Below are 16,436 nucleotides of genomic sequence, written 5' to 3'. Positions count from 1 at the left end.
ATGGAATCCAGGGGTTAGGCATTAAAATAATTTTTCTTAAGCTTCAGAAGTAGTCTGCCATGACGTCTGACTGCAGAAGAACGAAAATCTAGACTTTCCTGGCATGTCCTCATTAGTCCAAATTCACTGAAAGGGACACTGAGAACCCTTCTTAAAAAAATGAAATACTGTCTTCGAGTTGAGACTAATGAGGGGCAATATACATTTATAGGATCTTGAGTTTCTAACACAGCTTCTGTTGATGATGAAGAATTAGAACAAGAAGATAGTCTATTCCGAAACTCTTTGCAAACAGAGAATTAGAAACCTTTCCTGAATCCTGAATTTATTTTGTATTCAAGTGCTGACATCCTGTTGAAAAGCAGAAAGTAAGAGAAGTGGATATTCATCTTAGATGGTAAAAAAAAAGCAATAAATCATAATGTTTGCATTTACTTGGGTTTCATTTTAGTGGTTTTTTTGGTGAGTTTAACATGCTTTTACATGACAGCGGGCAGCAGGCATTCAGAAGCCCATAATGTTTCATATTTTGAGGAGTTGATTTACGAGTTCATTTTGGTTTTATTCCATGAGGTATTTAGCACTTTAAATTTTTGAAATGTTAACTTGTCTAAGTCCTTAGCGTGCTGAAGAATTTAGCTCTAAAGAAATAGTGGGTTTTTTGCCTCCATAATTTTTGGCAAGTGAAATTTTTGTCTCCATGATATCAAGCTTTTGTGTCTTTGTTTTCCAGAACTTTTCCTCAATGTAAGGGGACTAGGTAAACTTAGGCACTGGCTATCTTGATTGACTTCAATTTTTTAAACAACCAAAGATCTAAAGAGTAATTTTTAGTTATGATAGAAAAGTCTATGGTTACTGTTATTACATTGGGGGCCTTTTAGGTAAATATCATGGAAAATTGATAGATTAATCACTATTGTCACAAAATGATTAGCTACTAACCCAATCCAAAAATCACATGACTAAAATTGCATAAGAAGATTGGCAGAGGGCTGGGGATGTGGCTCAAGCGGTAGCGCACTCACCTGGCATGCGTGGGGCCCGGGTTTAATCCTCAGCACCACATACAAACAAAGATGTTGTGTCCGCCGAAAAACTAAATATATATATATATATATATATATATATATATATATATATATACTAAATATATATATATATTTTTTTTTAAAAAAAGATTGGCAGAGGGCCCTGGCCATAATCTTTTAGTCAAAGTTTACACAATCTGTGCCCAGGCTATGATGACATAACTATTATTTCCTGTAGAAGGCCACAATGGGCTCGTTTCCTGGATGTTAGTTGGACAGAACAAGTGGATGATTAGAGATTTCTCCTCATCACTTGCTTACTCTCTTTCAAGATACTGTGTCTCATATTTTGTGGACATGTAGAGTAGTTAAGAATTATAAAGGTACAATTTTAAAACAGCTTCCTCAAGCAGCTTAAGACCTTAACGTCTTTCTTTAAGGATATCAAATATTTCTGTAAACATGGTTTTGTTATCTAAATTTAACATTTATCTCTTTGTAATAGTCACTATAACTTGATGACTAATGCCCAAGAATTTGACGCAATTGAACAGAAAAACACAGTAATATTCATACCATAAATATGACTTTAGAAACCAATAAACCATGTCAGAGTACTTAGAACTTGGGGTCTGGTGAAAGGATAATCACCCCTTGTTCAAAACATGACAATCTACACACTTTCTAATCTCCTCTTTTTGTGTTTCCTTCCTTCTATTCTTTCAGGAGACACAGAACTTTAAGACTTAGGTAAATTACACTAGAATCCTTCAATGTGGGGCCCCCAGTGTTGCTTGATCTCTCTCACACCCTTCATAGAGAAGACACTGCAAAACCTGCTCGTTTAATGACTCATTTTATACTTCTTCATTTCAGAGTTCTGTCCTATCCATTGAGGAAGAACAAATTACACATAGCTTGAAAGTTTTCTTTTAAGCTCCTCTTGTGTTCTTTAGTTTGGCAGGTATCAATAGCAGCTCAACATACAGAAGAGGTTGGGGTGGGTTTTAATTAACACTGTGTTCTAAATGGATGTGTATTCTGTCTCTCCCGGGGACTTCATGATCAGCACGTTACTGTCTACACATAGGCTGCAGGGACCTAATCCTTGAGAGAATGAATATTCAGAGAATTACTGATGATGAGAGTGATAGTAATCACTCTCTGCCCTGACTTCATTTGGCTTTCTTTACAGGGTTTACTCTGTTGCTTTCAAGTCACACAGGTGGAGAAAGCAGGGTAGAGCAAGAGCTGACAGCACCACTTGCCAATCCAGTCTACCAAAGTCATCCTGAATCCTATCCTTCTCTCTTTCTCCTTGTTCCCATCCTGTCATTCCCTCAATCCAACCTGAGTCCTCATGCTATCTTCTCTCACAACTTGAAGAAAAGTTTTTTAAAAGTATATGCACATTCACTCTAAGAGTCTAAGTTTACAATACTAACCCAAGCAAGCAAACATTTCTCAGATCTGACTGCTCATCTTTCCACAAAGGAAATTTCTCCATGAGTCATCACACAAAAGTGATTGTAAAAAACTTTCTGCAGACTCTGGATGGGCAAAGGAGAGATGAAGTAGTTCTTTTGAACTAATATCAACATGCAGTATGTAAGGAAAGATCAATGTTGCACCACAGAAAGCTTCCTTTTCCAGTCTCCCTCTGTTCCATTATTACATTAAAAACTGTCTAATTTTATGTATATTACCAAATGCATTCTGAAATTTGTTGTTATCAGTAAGGAGAAGGAGAACAGATAAGGAAAGAGAAGAAGAAAAACCTCCCATTTGTCTTATGAGATATTCCTACTTAAAACTTTATAACTATTCATGATTTAAGCATTTCGTTTCTTAGTACATTAATTATGTTGCTATGGCTCCTAAGCTTTCTATTAATTATTTTATGTCATGCTACTAACTTTTTATCAATTTGTTTCAGTACTTCTTTCAATGAGATTTATCAGAACAGAAAGCCACTAGATATTTTTCTCCTATATTCTTTAAAAAGTAAGTTGTAATGATGGCACAATCTGTTTTTCTACTGTCTTTTGACTAGTGTCCTGTCTAATCTTGCTCTTTTGATGGAGATGTAAGGGATATGATACCATTCTACACTGGTATTTGTGCCAACTGTGCAGTTCAACTGTGTTGCTTTATTTCTGCACAATGAACTATCAACTATCTTTCTGGTGACTCTAATAATATATATCTGTCACTCTAAATTGTGTTATGTGAAAGTCTGGAGAGTGTAAGAAAATTCCAAAATTTTCTACAGCATTTACTTATTGAGCTCTGCATGGTGGCTCATGTCTGTAACCCCAGCAACTTGGGAGGCTGAGGCAGGAGGATTAAAGTTCAAGACCAGCCTCAGAAAGACTCTGCCTAAAAATAAAAAGTGTTGGTTGGGTAGCTCAATGATAAAGTGCCTCTGGGTTCAATCCTTAGTAAAAAAGAAAAAGAACAAAACAACAACAACAACAACAACAAACACATAAAAATACCCAGTGATTTTAATGCCAAAAAGAATGAGGGGGAAGTATAAAAAATTAACATGAAAACATAATTTCTGTCATGCTATTGTGCCATTTGTAAAAGTAAATAAGTACATTAACATATAGCCTCATTTAAATAGGCAATGGGAAAGAAAGACAGGGAGGAGCAGAAAAGAAAGATTAAGGGGAAGGATCAAAAAGGTAGACTAATGAGTGCATAGAAGGAGAGGGGGAGAAGACAAATAGGAAGGAATTATGGAAGAGAGCAGAAGGATGGAAAAGAAGGATAGGGAGTAAGGGAAGATGATGAAAGGGAACAAGGCAGAGTGAGCTGCTTTTCTCTTGGGAAACATTCATAACCCTTCCTTGCCTGAGGTGATGAGGGGGTTCCTTGCACTGAGCCCACCTCTATCTCTCTCCAGGCTCCTCTGCACACCTCCATTGATCCTTGCCATCAGTCAATTCCTGTTGTCTGTTCAATGTGCTCTGTGGTCTCCTGCTCCATGCCTTCATACAGGTGGTGTGTTTTTTATTGCCTTTCTCCTAACCATAATGGATTATCTCTGATGGTTTTTCCTGAATATTGGCACTAAATTTGATGGTATTCATAGTTATACCAAATAATTTTTAAAATAGTTATTTTTATGTAGAGATAGAAGTTTCATCACATATCACCATGATCAAGGTCAAAATTCCATGTTATTATCTATCAAAGTCAAAACAAAAAAGAAGAGAAAAAACATACCATATTTTCTCACCCCTTGAATAAAAATTTAAGCATATGTATACATTAATTAAGTAAGTTTTATAACACTTTTCTAATCAAATAAACATTTCTCAGATTTAACTGTTCATTTCTTAATAGGGGAAACAGAAATTGACAGGAATAATTCATTGCCAATAATTCTTTAAAGGGACAATAACCAACCCATACATTTTCCTCAGAAATTTTCATGGGACATTAATTCTGAAGTTAGGTACTAATGAAAAACTAAAATAACACGCAACAGAAGGAATGTATATCAGATGATGGCAACTACTCTAAATAGGAAGAAAAAGTGGAAGGATAATAGAACTTGGGGACCTGACCCAGTAGAGTGACATCAGGTAGTTAGTTACCTGTACTCACTGAAGCTTCAGAAATGATTTTTTTTTTAATCATGGTCAGATATTTGTATTTATATTTGTAGAATTTAGGGCAGTGTAACAAGTTAAGACAAATGCCACTTTGAGAAAATAATGCACTGCATTGCATAACCTAATATCATTTAGCATAATTAAGTTAAAAATCCCCTTTATTCCAATTGCTCTGCCTCCCAAAGATATCCTAATTATGATTTAGCATTCAATGTAAATGTAGGCACATGAAGAAAATATGCCGGCCTCCCAAGCACAAGCATTCACACCTGCACTACAGTAACATGACTTCATGAACATGTGTCAAAATCTAATAATCTTAGTTATGAGTTCATATCCAAAGTATATACCCATTGTATTATAAAGTTGTCTTTAAAGTATGGCAAATTTCCAAATGTGCCACTTAGACAAGTTTCTTAGGAGATAGCCACAGGACTTCACCTGCTGACATCAGTCTACTTGACATGTGTTAGGTATTTTCATTAATATTTTTAAAAATCTATACCTATAGAAGTTGATAATATACATCTCAGGATAGATTACCACCCACAAATGCTACACTACCAACAAATTCATAGAATAAATACATTAAGACAATAAGATATTTGTTTACATAACAGGTGAAGCAGAGAACCTTGAAAAGTTCTGATAAATTATTAGGATGAGAAGGGCTTCGGGTGAGGGGAACCCACAAGAACAAGAGGATATGACTGTCCCGATAAGTTGAACAAAACATGAAATGCAAATGTAAAATCGGAGGTGGAATAGTTTCAAAGACAACGTCAGCTCCTTCAAAATAGCCCAGGGATGATCCTTACTGCACAGTAAATGTAAGTTACTTACCACATTTCCCCTGCTCTCTTCCTCCTTTTTATTCCTCCCCCATTTTCTGCTTGGCTTTATCTTCCCTGAAGTAAATATTCTGTCTTTTGCTTTTAACACTTTATTCTTTCAGGCATATTTGAGAACTTCAGCATAGTGCTACAAAATACGTTTCTATTTAGAATTCTGCAAACACTTCAAAATTAATCCTGCATGTTTAAAAAAGAACTAGCTCACTTATGTGACCCTCAATCACTACTGATGGCCTTTTGCTTTGTCCTGTGTGGTGTTGATCCATGGTGTTCATTCCATTCAATAGTCCAAGGTAGAAAACTCGCATTCATTCATGCTTTTTTGTATCTTCTCTCTCGGAAGTGCCAGTCAACAGTCTCTCCAGATTTGTTGACCTTCCTGCCTAATTATCTCCTGTATCTCCCCACTGCTCCTATATTGGGGCAAGTGTTCATCACCCCTTGTCTGAAGCATCTGAATCTGAAATCAATCCAGTCCATCAATTCAAGGAGGTTCATTTAAATTTAAGATGCAAAGAATATCCAACATTCACAGAACGTATGATAAAAAGTTGACCTGTAGTTTTATTTATTCATTCAGTTAGCAAAATAACTTAGTTCCTCCTTTGAATAGACCTGATGGTGGGCAATGGAGGATATAAATTTAAAGAAAATAGGTAACTTCTTTGCCCTGAGGGATTTTGTTAATCAAATAAAATGCTTACAGATGATGATAAGGACTAATTAAAAATAATGTGGTGCCATAATTGAAAATGGAGATAAGGAGAAAAAGTAGAAACAAGTGATGAAGTTTCTCTCATTGATCAAACTCTGAAGTTTCCAAACATGATTCCTTCAATTAAGCCTGAGTTTTGGACTTCCATGTTCTTCTCTGTGTTGTCCCATGTTAACAAGAGCCTCCTGAATCAGTTCAATGAGAACTCTCACCTACTATATTTAACACTCTCCAAGCATAATTGGGTTCCTCACTCGTCACCATCCCCCAGGTGATAGCAAATTACCCTGGCTCGCCTTTACCAAGAATCCCATTAGGTCAGTTCAAAAGAATCCTGCTTTCCCTGGGGTATTTTCTCCTAGTCATTTTTCATCCACTGACAACCCCCACCTGTCCCTACTTGCTCGTGCCATATTCTTTCCCCTCATGCAAAATCCTATTAGAGTTGTCCCTATACCTATCACAATATTTTCCTCCTTGAACAAAATCTTCCTTGCTGCTTTAACTAAAGTCATGAGTAATTTTTTTCCCCTTAACACAAGGTAGTATTCACAATTTGGGAACATAATTTGAACAAGGCTCTTTACTACTTCACTGGGTTCCCTGGGTCTCTTGGCTGCTCAAACATCAATCTCTTAACACACATGGAGGGAGTTCAATCCATGGATGCTTTCTGCTGCATATAGACACCTCTGGCCTGGCACCATAACATCTTATAAGTAATTACCTTACTCTTTCACACACAGTCAATGGAATGTGTGCTTTATATTTAAAAATATATATATATATATATATATTTTAATATAATATATATATATTGCTAGATTAATTTAGCACATAGGGACTTTCATATAATAAGCAAATGCCAAAAAAATTCATAATTATGAATTTCATGGTCAAACACACCCTTAGGCATGTGGGAGAATAAAGCATTAATTGCTTTAAGGTTAATAACTGCTTTTAAAAAACTTTGTATTGACCAACCTTTGATCCAATTTTGTAGAACAGCATATTTGGGTTCTAACTTTTTACTATTAAACAATATATTCAAAATAAGATCATAAGTTTAAGAAATCATTTTAATGGTTGATTATTAAAACTCAGAGATAAGGGCTGGGGTCATAACTCAGTTGCCAGTGTGCTTGCCTTGCATATACAAGGCCCTGGGTTCAATCCCCAGCACCACCACCACAACAACAAGAATTCACAGACAAATATAAAGATTTGCCCTCTAAAACAAGAAGGAAAAAGATAAATTATTAACTAAAAAGGGCAAGGCTTTTGTAACTTTTAAAATATCAGTTACTGCTCAAGTTCAGTACAAGCTTGAATTCAAGTGCATGGTATTGGAGATTCAATTATCTGAAAGATCAAAACAGATTTCCAAAATACAATATGCAAGAGGTTAAAAAAAATGTTCTACTTTCATTGTAGTCTTTCCCTAATGTTAAAGAAAAGGTAATATTTGACCAACGAAGTTCAAGGGCCAAATTCATGTTAGACTGACTGGCTGATAGAAGTTAACATCATCCCCTTTAATGTCTAAGTGGCTCTTTAACACTCAGAGATTTAAGTGCTGGATTTAGAAAAAGAAAGGAAAGAACTTTAAAAGGTGTTAACTTCATCTTGTGCCATAAAAGAGGAGATGTTTAATTAAGCCACTGGTAGTTCTTGGGTGGCTTTCAGTTTAGTTTTATACTTTTGAGATGAAAGGGTACATGCAAAATTATGTACAAAGTACCTTTTAGAAACTTTGGAAAGGTCAAGGAGAAAATAGCTGGATTTCAAAAGCTGAACTTTTCAAGGTTTTTCTCTGATTTTTCTAAAACAAGATAGCCTCCTCCTCCTCTTAATAGTTCTTCAAGGCCCTTTTGGTAGCCAAAATCTTTGTTCTTTTTTTTTTTTAAGCAGCTTTGTAACAGAAGAACTAAAAATTAATTATGGCTATGGAACTTTTACACAGAAGAGTTTAAAAAGCACAGACGTAAAGAAGGGAAAAGATGAGGGCCCATTTATCTTATATTGACAGGACTAGCTTCAAACGATGACCTTGAATCATAATCATCCTAATGAGCTCAAAATATTTCACTTTAACAAGTGAAACTATAATCAAATCAGTTTCTGAAAGCTCTACTAATGAGCATTTCCTTTGATGAAAACATGGTTAACTGTCTTAGTCTGCAGGAGGTGCACTACAGTAAGGGGCCAGCTCCTGACAACTCATTAGCTGACCTGGGGAGAGAGTAATTTGAATGCTTTTGATAAAAATTTCAAGGCTTTTTTTAACTTAAATTACAATTATGCACTTTTATAAATAGTCTAATTTTTCTAAGTTGGGGGAAACTAGCGAGAAGACTTCAAAGCTGTGAAACAAAGTTTGTTTACCACTTTTGGTCTGTTGGATTGCCAGAACTAGGAGGGAAAATATGTTTAATTAGCAACTGCTAACTCGGGGCCAATCCCTATATTGTGTTTATACAGGCTGTTTTTTTGGCTGGTTGATGTGATATTAAATAAACTTTGTAGAGCTTCATTTTATGAAATTTAAGGTTTAAAATTAGAAGTCACTATTATTTAGCATTAGTCTGAAGAAAGTCTTCTAAAACTATTTTTTACATCAAAGCAAATGACCCAATTTACCTAATGCAGCAAAATAAGCTTAAATGAAAACCAATGGCGGAAATGTGGTTCCTTTGTTTTTTTTTTAATTATTATTATTACTCTTCCAAAATCTACCCCCATTAGAATTATTCAACATTTTAGCTACTGTTCTGCTCTGTGCTGCATCAAGAAATGATCTCTCTCTCTCTCCCTCTCTCTCCTCTCTGCAGAGCCGACTTGCTGTCAAAGCAGAATATAAAACAGAAGAACAGTTCATCTGTTTTAAGTATCACTGGAAGACAGATCTCAGTTGCTTCAGAGGGCCCATTCCTTGTCTCCTCCCTCCCCCCAAGCTTTGCTTTGCTTTGCTTTGCTTTTGAGGGGTGTTCTACTTTCTTTCTATTTGTCATATTTTCTTCCTGTGTTCTGCAAGGCAAAACCACTGAGAGGTTTGTGTCATAGGCACGTAAGACACTGTTATCAACTTGTCAAGTGTTTAATCTCAATCCTTCTCTCTCTCTCTCCCTCTATTCCCTATTCCTTTCCCCTCCCTCCCTGACTCCCTGAGTTTAGATTCAGAAATAAAAATATTTCCAATATTTTAGATGACAAGCTATTAGATGGAGATTGGACATCAACAAAGAGAAGAGAATTTTATTTTATTTTATTTTATTTAGCAGTGCTGGACATTGAACCCAGGCCCTTGAATATGCTTTGTAAGTCTCTGCCATTGAACTGTATCCCCAGGCTAAGGGTTTTACTGTACTTCCCCCAAATCCTCCCCCTCTTTCTCCAAATAGCATTAGTAAGATCTGTAGCCATTAAAAAGCTAAATATTAAGTTCATTTCCAGTTGCTATGTGTGTGCACGTGTAACATATACAGTAGATTCTTTTAATTCAGAGAAGATCTGTTCTCTGAAGTCACCATGTACACTAAATTAGCAAACACTGAATACTGAATTGCTCTAAGGGAAAACACCGGGTTAGTTTCTTGCAAGCCTCAGGTCACAACACTTTTGTCAGCTAATTAGTACATAACATTGTTTTATATGTGTTTCTTTTTAAATGCATCTCATTTAATACACAGTGTGCTCCATTAACATTTAACTCATGGCCATGTTAAAGAAAACAATTCTCTGATGCCTGCTGAAATAGTAAGGACTACTTTGCTCAAGGAATAAGAGAGAGAGATTAGACTCAACTCTAAAGGAAGGCCCAGGAAACATATATTAAAAGTGGAAGATGAGGAACCTGATCAGATATCAAGGGTGGGGAGATGGGAGGGTGGGAGGATTCTGTTAAACTGACTTAGCAAACTTCTTTACTAAAACTGGTCTGGGCAGGACAAAGACAGGACTGGGGGCATCCAGGTTGAGAGCTGATCTTAGAGAAAGCTCTTAAGAGCCTCACTAAATTTTGGCCAAAGAAAGAGTCTTGGTCAGTAAGCAGATAGCTCGTGCCTGAATGAATCTCAGCTAATATTTGTATTTTCCCCCCAAGGGACATCATATCCTTCTTGTACTGGGGAGTACTGGAAAATTCTTCAGCACAACACACAAGGGTGGAGCTACATTTTATGAAATTTAAGGTTGGAAATTGGAAGTCACTATTATTTAGCATTAGTCTGAAGAAAGTCTTCTAAAACTACTTTCCTCATCAAAGCAAATGACCCAATTTACCTAATGCAGCAAAATAAGCTTAAATGACAAGCAAAGGCAGAAATGTGGTTTCCTTCAAATTGCAAAATAGTCAACAAAAAAAACATATAAATATGAAAAAGGTTGTGTTCCATCATGAAGACACATTTTTAATATGAGTGTCCAGGAAAAGAAAGTAGAACTCTATCTGTGACTTACAAGTATTTTACTATTCTACACTAATTGTGCATGAAAGTATTTGAATGTGGATTTAAGGAGACAAATGTTAGTTAGTAAGGGATTTTGCAAATGATGAGGATTGACAGCCTATATACACGCACATCTATATCTCTCTATAATCTGTATCTAAATCTATATCCATGTATTTGAAGAATATTAGTCTTTCTAATTAAAAAGTTTTTTAAAAAACAGTAAGGTTTTATTTCTGCATGACTTTTATTGAACAAGTAGGGAATATCATTTTTGAAAATCCTAGAATATTGAATCCATTTTCAGTAAAACATTAAATTGCAGTGCTAGCCTGATGAATTCAAAATTGACATAAGAATATCCTAAGTTTGGTTTATATTTGACAAACATCTAACTTCCTAAATAAAAATATATCTAATTATTTTGACTAATAAGTTCCTATAATTATATTCAATGCTACCAACTCAGCAAAGTAAATTTAATACATGCCTTAAAGGCAAGCTGGATATTTAAAGATTTTACCCAATGTGATACTGTCACTAATTGTGACAATTTGAGATTAGATTGTACCCCAGAACTGGAGAGAGCATTCCTGCCCACCTAGATCCCTGGGTCATTTCTGAGCAGGACTATCCCATTTTTCATCTCATGGGTAAATCTTCCTTTAATAGTCTCCTTCTATCAGTCATGGGCAGGAGCTATATTCTCTGTTAAACTGAAGGCATGATGTTCAGTTACAAAGACAATAGCCAAGTCAGGCAGAAGACATTTCTTTCCAACAGTCCTGCCACACAACTTCTGGAGAAACAGACATGGCAGCAGATGGTTCCACACTAGGTATACCCCTTTGTCTTCTATAAGCAAGATCTACCATGAGGCACAAGGCTGTGTAAATTATTTCCAGTTGGTCCAGTAAAACCTGTACCTAAAGCATCTGCTTCTTTACATACAATTAGTGTATCTTTGCTAGTCTGCACATTACTCTAATTTACTCCAGTTTTTGACTGCATTCATTCAATCACATGCAAGAGATTTTACCAGGACCCCAAACAGTTTATGAAATTTTAGAAAAGATCTGGGCACAGCAGCACACATCTGTAATCTCAGCGATTCAGGAGGATGAGACAGGAGGACTGCAAGTTTGAAGCCAACCTTGGCAACTCAGAGTGATCATATCCCAAAATAAAAATAAACTCAGGAGGTACTCACTTGTAAACTGCCCCTGCATCAAATCCCCAGTACCAAAAAACAAAAATAAATTCAAAATAAAATTTTAGAAAAGGCAGAATTCCACATTTCCCTCTGTCCTTGCAGAATACACCCTAAGTTAGCAAGGGAAATACTATCTAAACAAATTCTGTAGAGATAAGTAGAAATAATTTAAGTACAAATGTTTCTGGACAGAATAGTAGAATGGGACAGGGCTCTTGTAAAGACTATGGTCACCACCTAGGTGTTGGTATCCAGATCTGCCTATTGCCTAACCAGGCAGGGCAGGAAATTCAACTCTATATGAGTGTGAAGAAATAAAGGGAAAGGGAGGATGGACAAAGACTTTCCTTTGTGCTTTGCATGACTTGTAAAAACCTAGGGAAGTCAGGGTTTGAAGACTGTAAGAGGTGTTCCGCCTTTTGGGATGTCTGATGATTTTGCTAATAGTTTATAAAAATCTAAAATAAAGGATTCATGCTTGTGTTAGACATTTTTAATTGATCTTTCTTTCTTTCTTTCTTTCTTTCTTTCTTTCTTTCTTTCTTTCTTTCTTTAAGAAAATCCTCCTGTTGCTTCTATAATGATTTTTTGAAAGAGCTTTAAATAAAATAATTATTCACTAATATCAATACAAATAAATATCACTGATTATGTGATTAAAAGTTTCATGTGTCATGAGAAGATAAATTGCTATGCAGAAGTAAACTTTAAACCATTTTACATTTCACATATATCTTTGCATAGTTATATAAAATGTTTTGGTAAAATAATTTGTTTTTTTATTATTGCTGGCCCCATATTGTACATATGTTAAATTATGATAATTTTTCCAGAAGCTTTTTCAATGTAGTTGTACCAGTTAACAGATTGATGAAAGTGTACAAAGGTTCTTTATATACTTGCTAACACTGGATGTCACCAGATGTTGTAGCAATCGCCAAGCTGCTAACTGAAAAATGTTCCTTCACTACTATTACCATTTTCATTTAACTATTGTGAGTAAAGGTAAAAGGTAATTTTGCACTTTCTGAAAAAATTGGGACTACACCCACAGAAGGAGCTCACTAAAATAAAAATTGAGGGTTTAGTAATATCCAAATTTTAGTGTCTGAACAAACAGTTTATTCTTTATAATTCTCCATGAAAGAGTTTAGATATTCTTTTTCCATACTCCTGACCCTAAATTCAGAATAATCAGTTTTCACTGTTTGTCAGATTTTCTAAGTAGTGGTAACAGCCAGATAAATTTCCTTTTGTTCTAAGCTCATTTAAAGGAGAAATTTAGTGTCACTGGTCTGTATGATTTTTGTTGTATAGACTTTTTAGTGCTAACCATATTATTATAATATCAAACTAAGAGTGACAATAGCAAATTGTGAAAATTCATCTCCAGTGGAAATTTGATTATTAAAAACTCATAAAGTCCTGGGCACAGTGGCACACGGCTGGCTATAATCCCCCAAGCTCATGAGGTTGAAGCAGGAGAATCACAAGTTGGAAGCCAGACTTAGCAACTTATCAAGACCCTCAACAACTTAGTGAGACCCTGTCTCACAATTAAAAATAAAAAGGACTGGGGATGTATCTCAGTGATAGAGAGCTTGTGGGCTCAATCCCCAGTACCACAAATTAAAAAAAAAAGTTACAAGATAACATTATTTATTGACATTCTTGATTACTTTTTTAGTTACAGCAACAGTACAGAGAATAGAGAACATATTGTTACCATTCTGTTCCTTAATGAAATTCTTGCAATTTATCTAGGATTTTTTGGCCAGATACTTCAGGTATATAAATTAGCCATCAGTAGCACAAGAAGGCTCTGTCCCTTGATATTTTAACATGCAACAGGTATGAACCCAGAGGTATATGAAAAGATAGGCAAAATAACTTAAAATTCATATGCTTAAGCTGGTAATGCACTACATATTGCCCATGAAAATTACTAATATAGATTTTAAACCAAAAAAATTAACAACAATAACCTTTTTGTTTTAATTTGAAACATTATCAAAGCTATGATTTTAAAATAAGTATGTAGATGGTGTTTAATGAATGAAGTATTGATAATAGTTGTTAATTTTTAGAAATAACTTAGAAACTTAGATTCTTTTTGTAAAGTTTCCTTTAATATCTAGAAAAATTTTTAAGAAGTTTTATTAAAATTGGAATCACTATGTTTTATGAGAAGTTGCATTTCATTTTTCTTACACTTTGATACCCATGAAAGCATGTGTATTATTGAGAATGCATGTCTGTGTCTTCCTCAGTTATTTTCCTTAACAGAATATTATTTTTGGCTTTTCTTCCTTTTTGCTGATAATCAAAATGAATATAAAGTAGAGAATTGGGGTCACTAAACATCTAAACATATATAAATAGGAAGTCAAGTATTACAAAAGAAAACCTATGTGCATCATTTACAGGTGTGTTATATTTTCTTCCTTCCTTCCTTCCTTCCTTCTTTCCTTCCTTCCTTCCTTCCTTCCTTCCTTCCTTCCTTCCTTCCTTCCTTTCTTTCTTTCTTTCTCTGCTGGGGATTAAACCCAGGGCCTTGTGCATGCCAGGCAAGCACTCTACCAACTGAACTATGTCCCCAGTCTGATGTGTTATATTTCTTAATATTAAAGAAATATATTCAATATTTGAAAAAAAATCTATTAGAAAATTGATAAAGGACATAAATTTTTGTAATACAAGAACAACTACAAAAAGAACCAATAAAATGAATGACATATTCTCTAAATTATTTAAAATTTATTATAAGTAGAAATCAAAATACCTGTTTCACCCATCAGATTGGTAAACAGCAAAAGTAATCATATAACTCAGTTTTGATCTGGTGGAGGTAAATGGACTTACTTACAGTGTTCTTAGAAGTATCAATTTATAATTTTTTGATATTAATTTTATAACATTTAGTACAAGAATTAAAATATTGATACCTACATGTTCCAGTCTAGCAACAAGAACTAAAGAAATAAATAATAGATGTACAAAACCAGATATTATATAGGAGCTTTTAAAAACTGATGTAAAATAAAAACACCTAAATGTTTATCACTGTGGATCTGGGTAACAGAAATGCTCAGGAATTTAAAAGAGGAAGCTAGATCTCATTTCAATGACATGAAAAGTTATATTCTAAACACAAAATATCATGTGCAAGCTGCATCCCGGAGTGTTAAAAATGGCATACAATCAAAAATGCACATTCCTTTTTTCTATATACTTCTGTGATCTTGCATATGCGCAGACATTTCTAGGAAAACATGTAAGAACATGCTAGCACTGTTATGTCAGCAATATAGTGACTGTTGGGAAGGAATTCTGAGAGCAGAGTTTTAACTTTTTGCTGTTACCCTCCAAATTGACAGTTCTAATTTGAGCTCTATTAAACACATAACAGAAACCACCATTTAAAATAACCAATCTTTATTATAATGAAACATAGAAATGACTACTTACTTGGTTTCATCCCATGTTATTATTCAAATGCCTTATTCTACCTTGTTTCAGTTACAATGGTTAAGTGTAGAATTATACCAAATTATTATCTCTCTTTAAATACACACCTACATACACACATTTTAAAATGTAGGCTTTTACCAGGTCTCATCATTTTCTTCTCCAGGTTAGACATACCCAATTTCTAAAACACCATGTTTTCCAATCTCAAACATTCCCATCACCCTCTAGGTGTAATCTACCTTTTCAACAACTTTTAAAATGCAGCCTACAAAACTGGATATAATATTCAAGACACGGTCTAAGCAGTTCAGATTATAGTGAAACTATTACAACCCTTGAACCTGACTCTGCCTCTATTAATGTGGTTTAGGAATGCATTATCTTTTTAAAGCATCTGTTAATACCATATTGGCTTATTTTGAGCAGGTAGTCAAATAAAACCACAGGAATTTTGTCATAAATTTCTCTATTCTGCAACTGTGCAATAAACAAGAGTTTATAATAGCCCAGTAAAAATTCTTTTTATTAGTTTTAACTCATAGTTCTAAACTGGAAAGACCTTTTAAGCCATTTAAACTAAGTCATCTTTCTAGCTTTGTATCACAGAGCTAAGTGTTGTCTTCTTTCATCATTCTAACCACTGGTCAATTTGCTAAACAGAAAGTCAAACAGAGAGTCCCAGAACAGAGATCCTCATAGAGTTTGCAATCAATCCTGTGGTAAACATTCTCTGGATAGTTGTTCAATTAGTTTTTTTTTCCCATATTGTCTTGAAGAATATTAAGAAGAACAGGGGGAGAAAGGAGGAGAGGGAAAGAAGTAGTACTGGAAACTAAAGTGGAACAAGTTATATTCCATGCATATATGATTATGTCAAAATGAATCCAAATATTATATATAGCCATAAGACATTGATAAAAAGGAACCAAATAATGAACAGTAATTCATAAAACAGAAAAAAAACAATATTAAGGAATTCATTGGTAATATCTTACATGAATATAAACACACACTTCTTTGGCTTTTCCTGGCTTCTGCTGTTAAGCTATATGATGTAATACTAGGCAAAAAGGAATGC

The sequence above is a fragment of the Ictidomys tridecemlineatus genome, chromosome 8 (assembly GCF_052094955.1).
Source record: "Ictidomys tridecemlineatus isolate mIctTri1 chromosome 8, mIctTri1.hap1, whole genome shotgun sequence".
NCBI lineage: Eukaryota > Metazoa > Chordata > Mammalia > Rodentia > Sciuridae > Ictidomys > Ictidomys tridecemlineatus.
Note: the sequence above shows the minus strand (reverse complement) of the source record.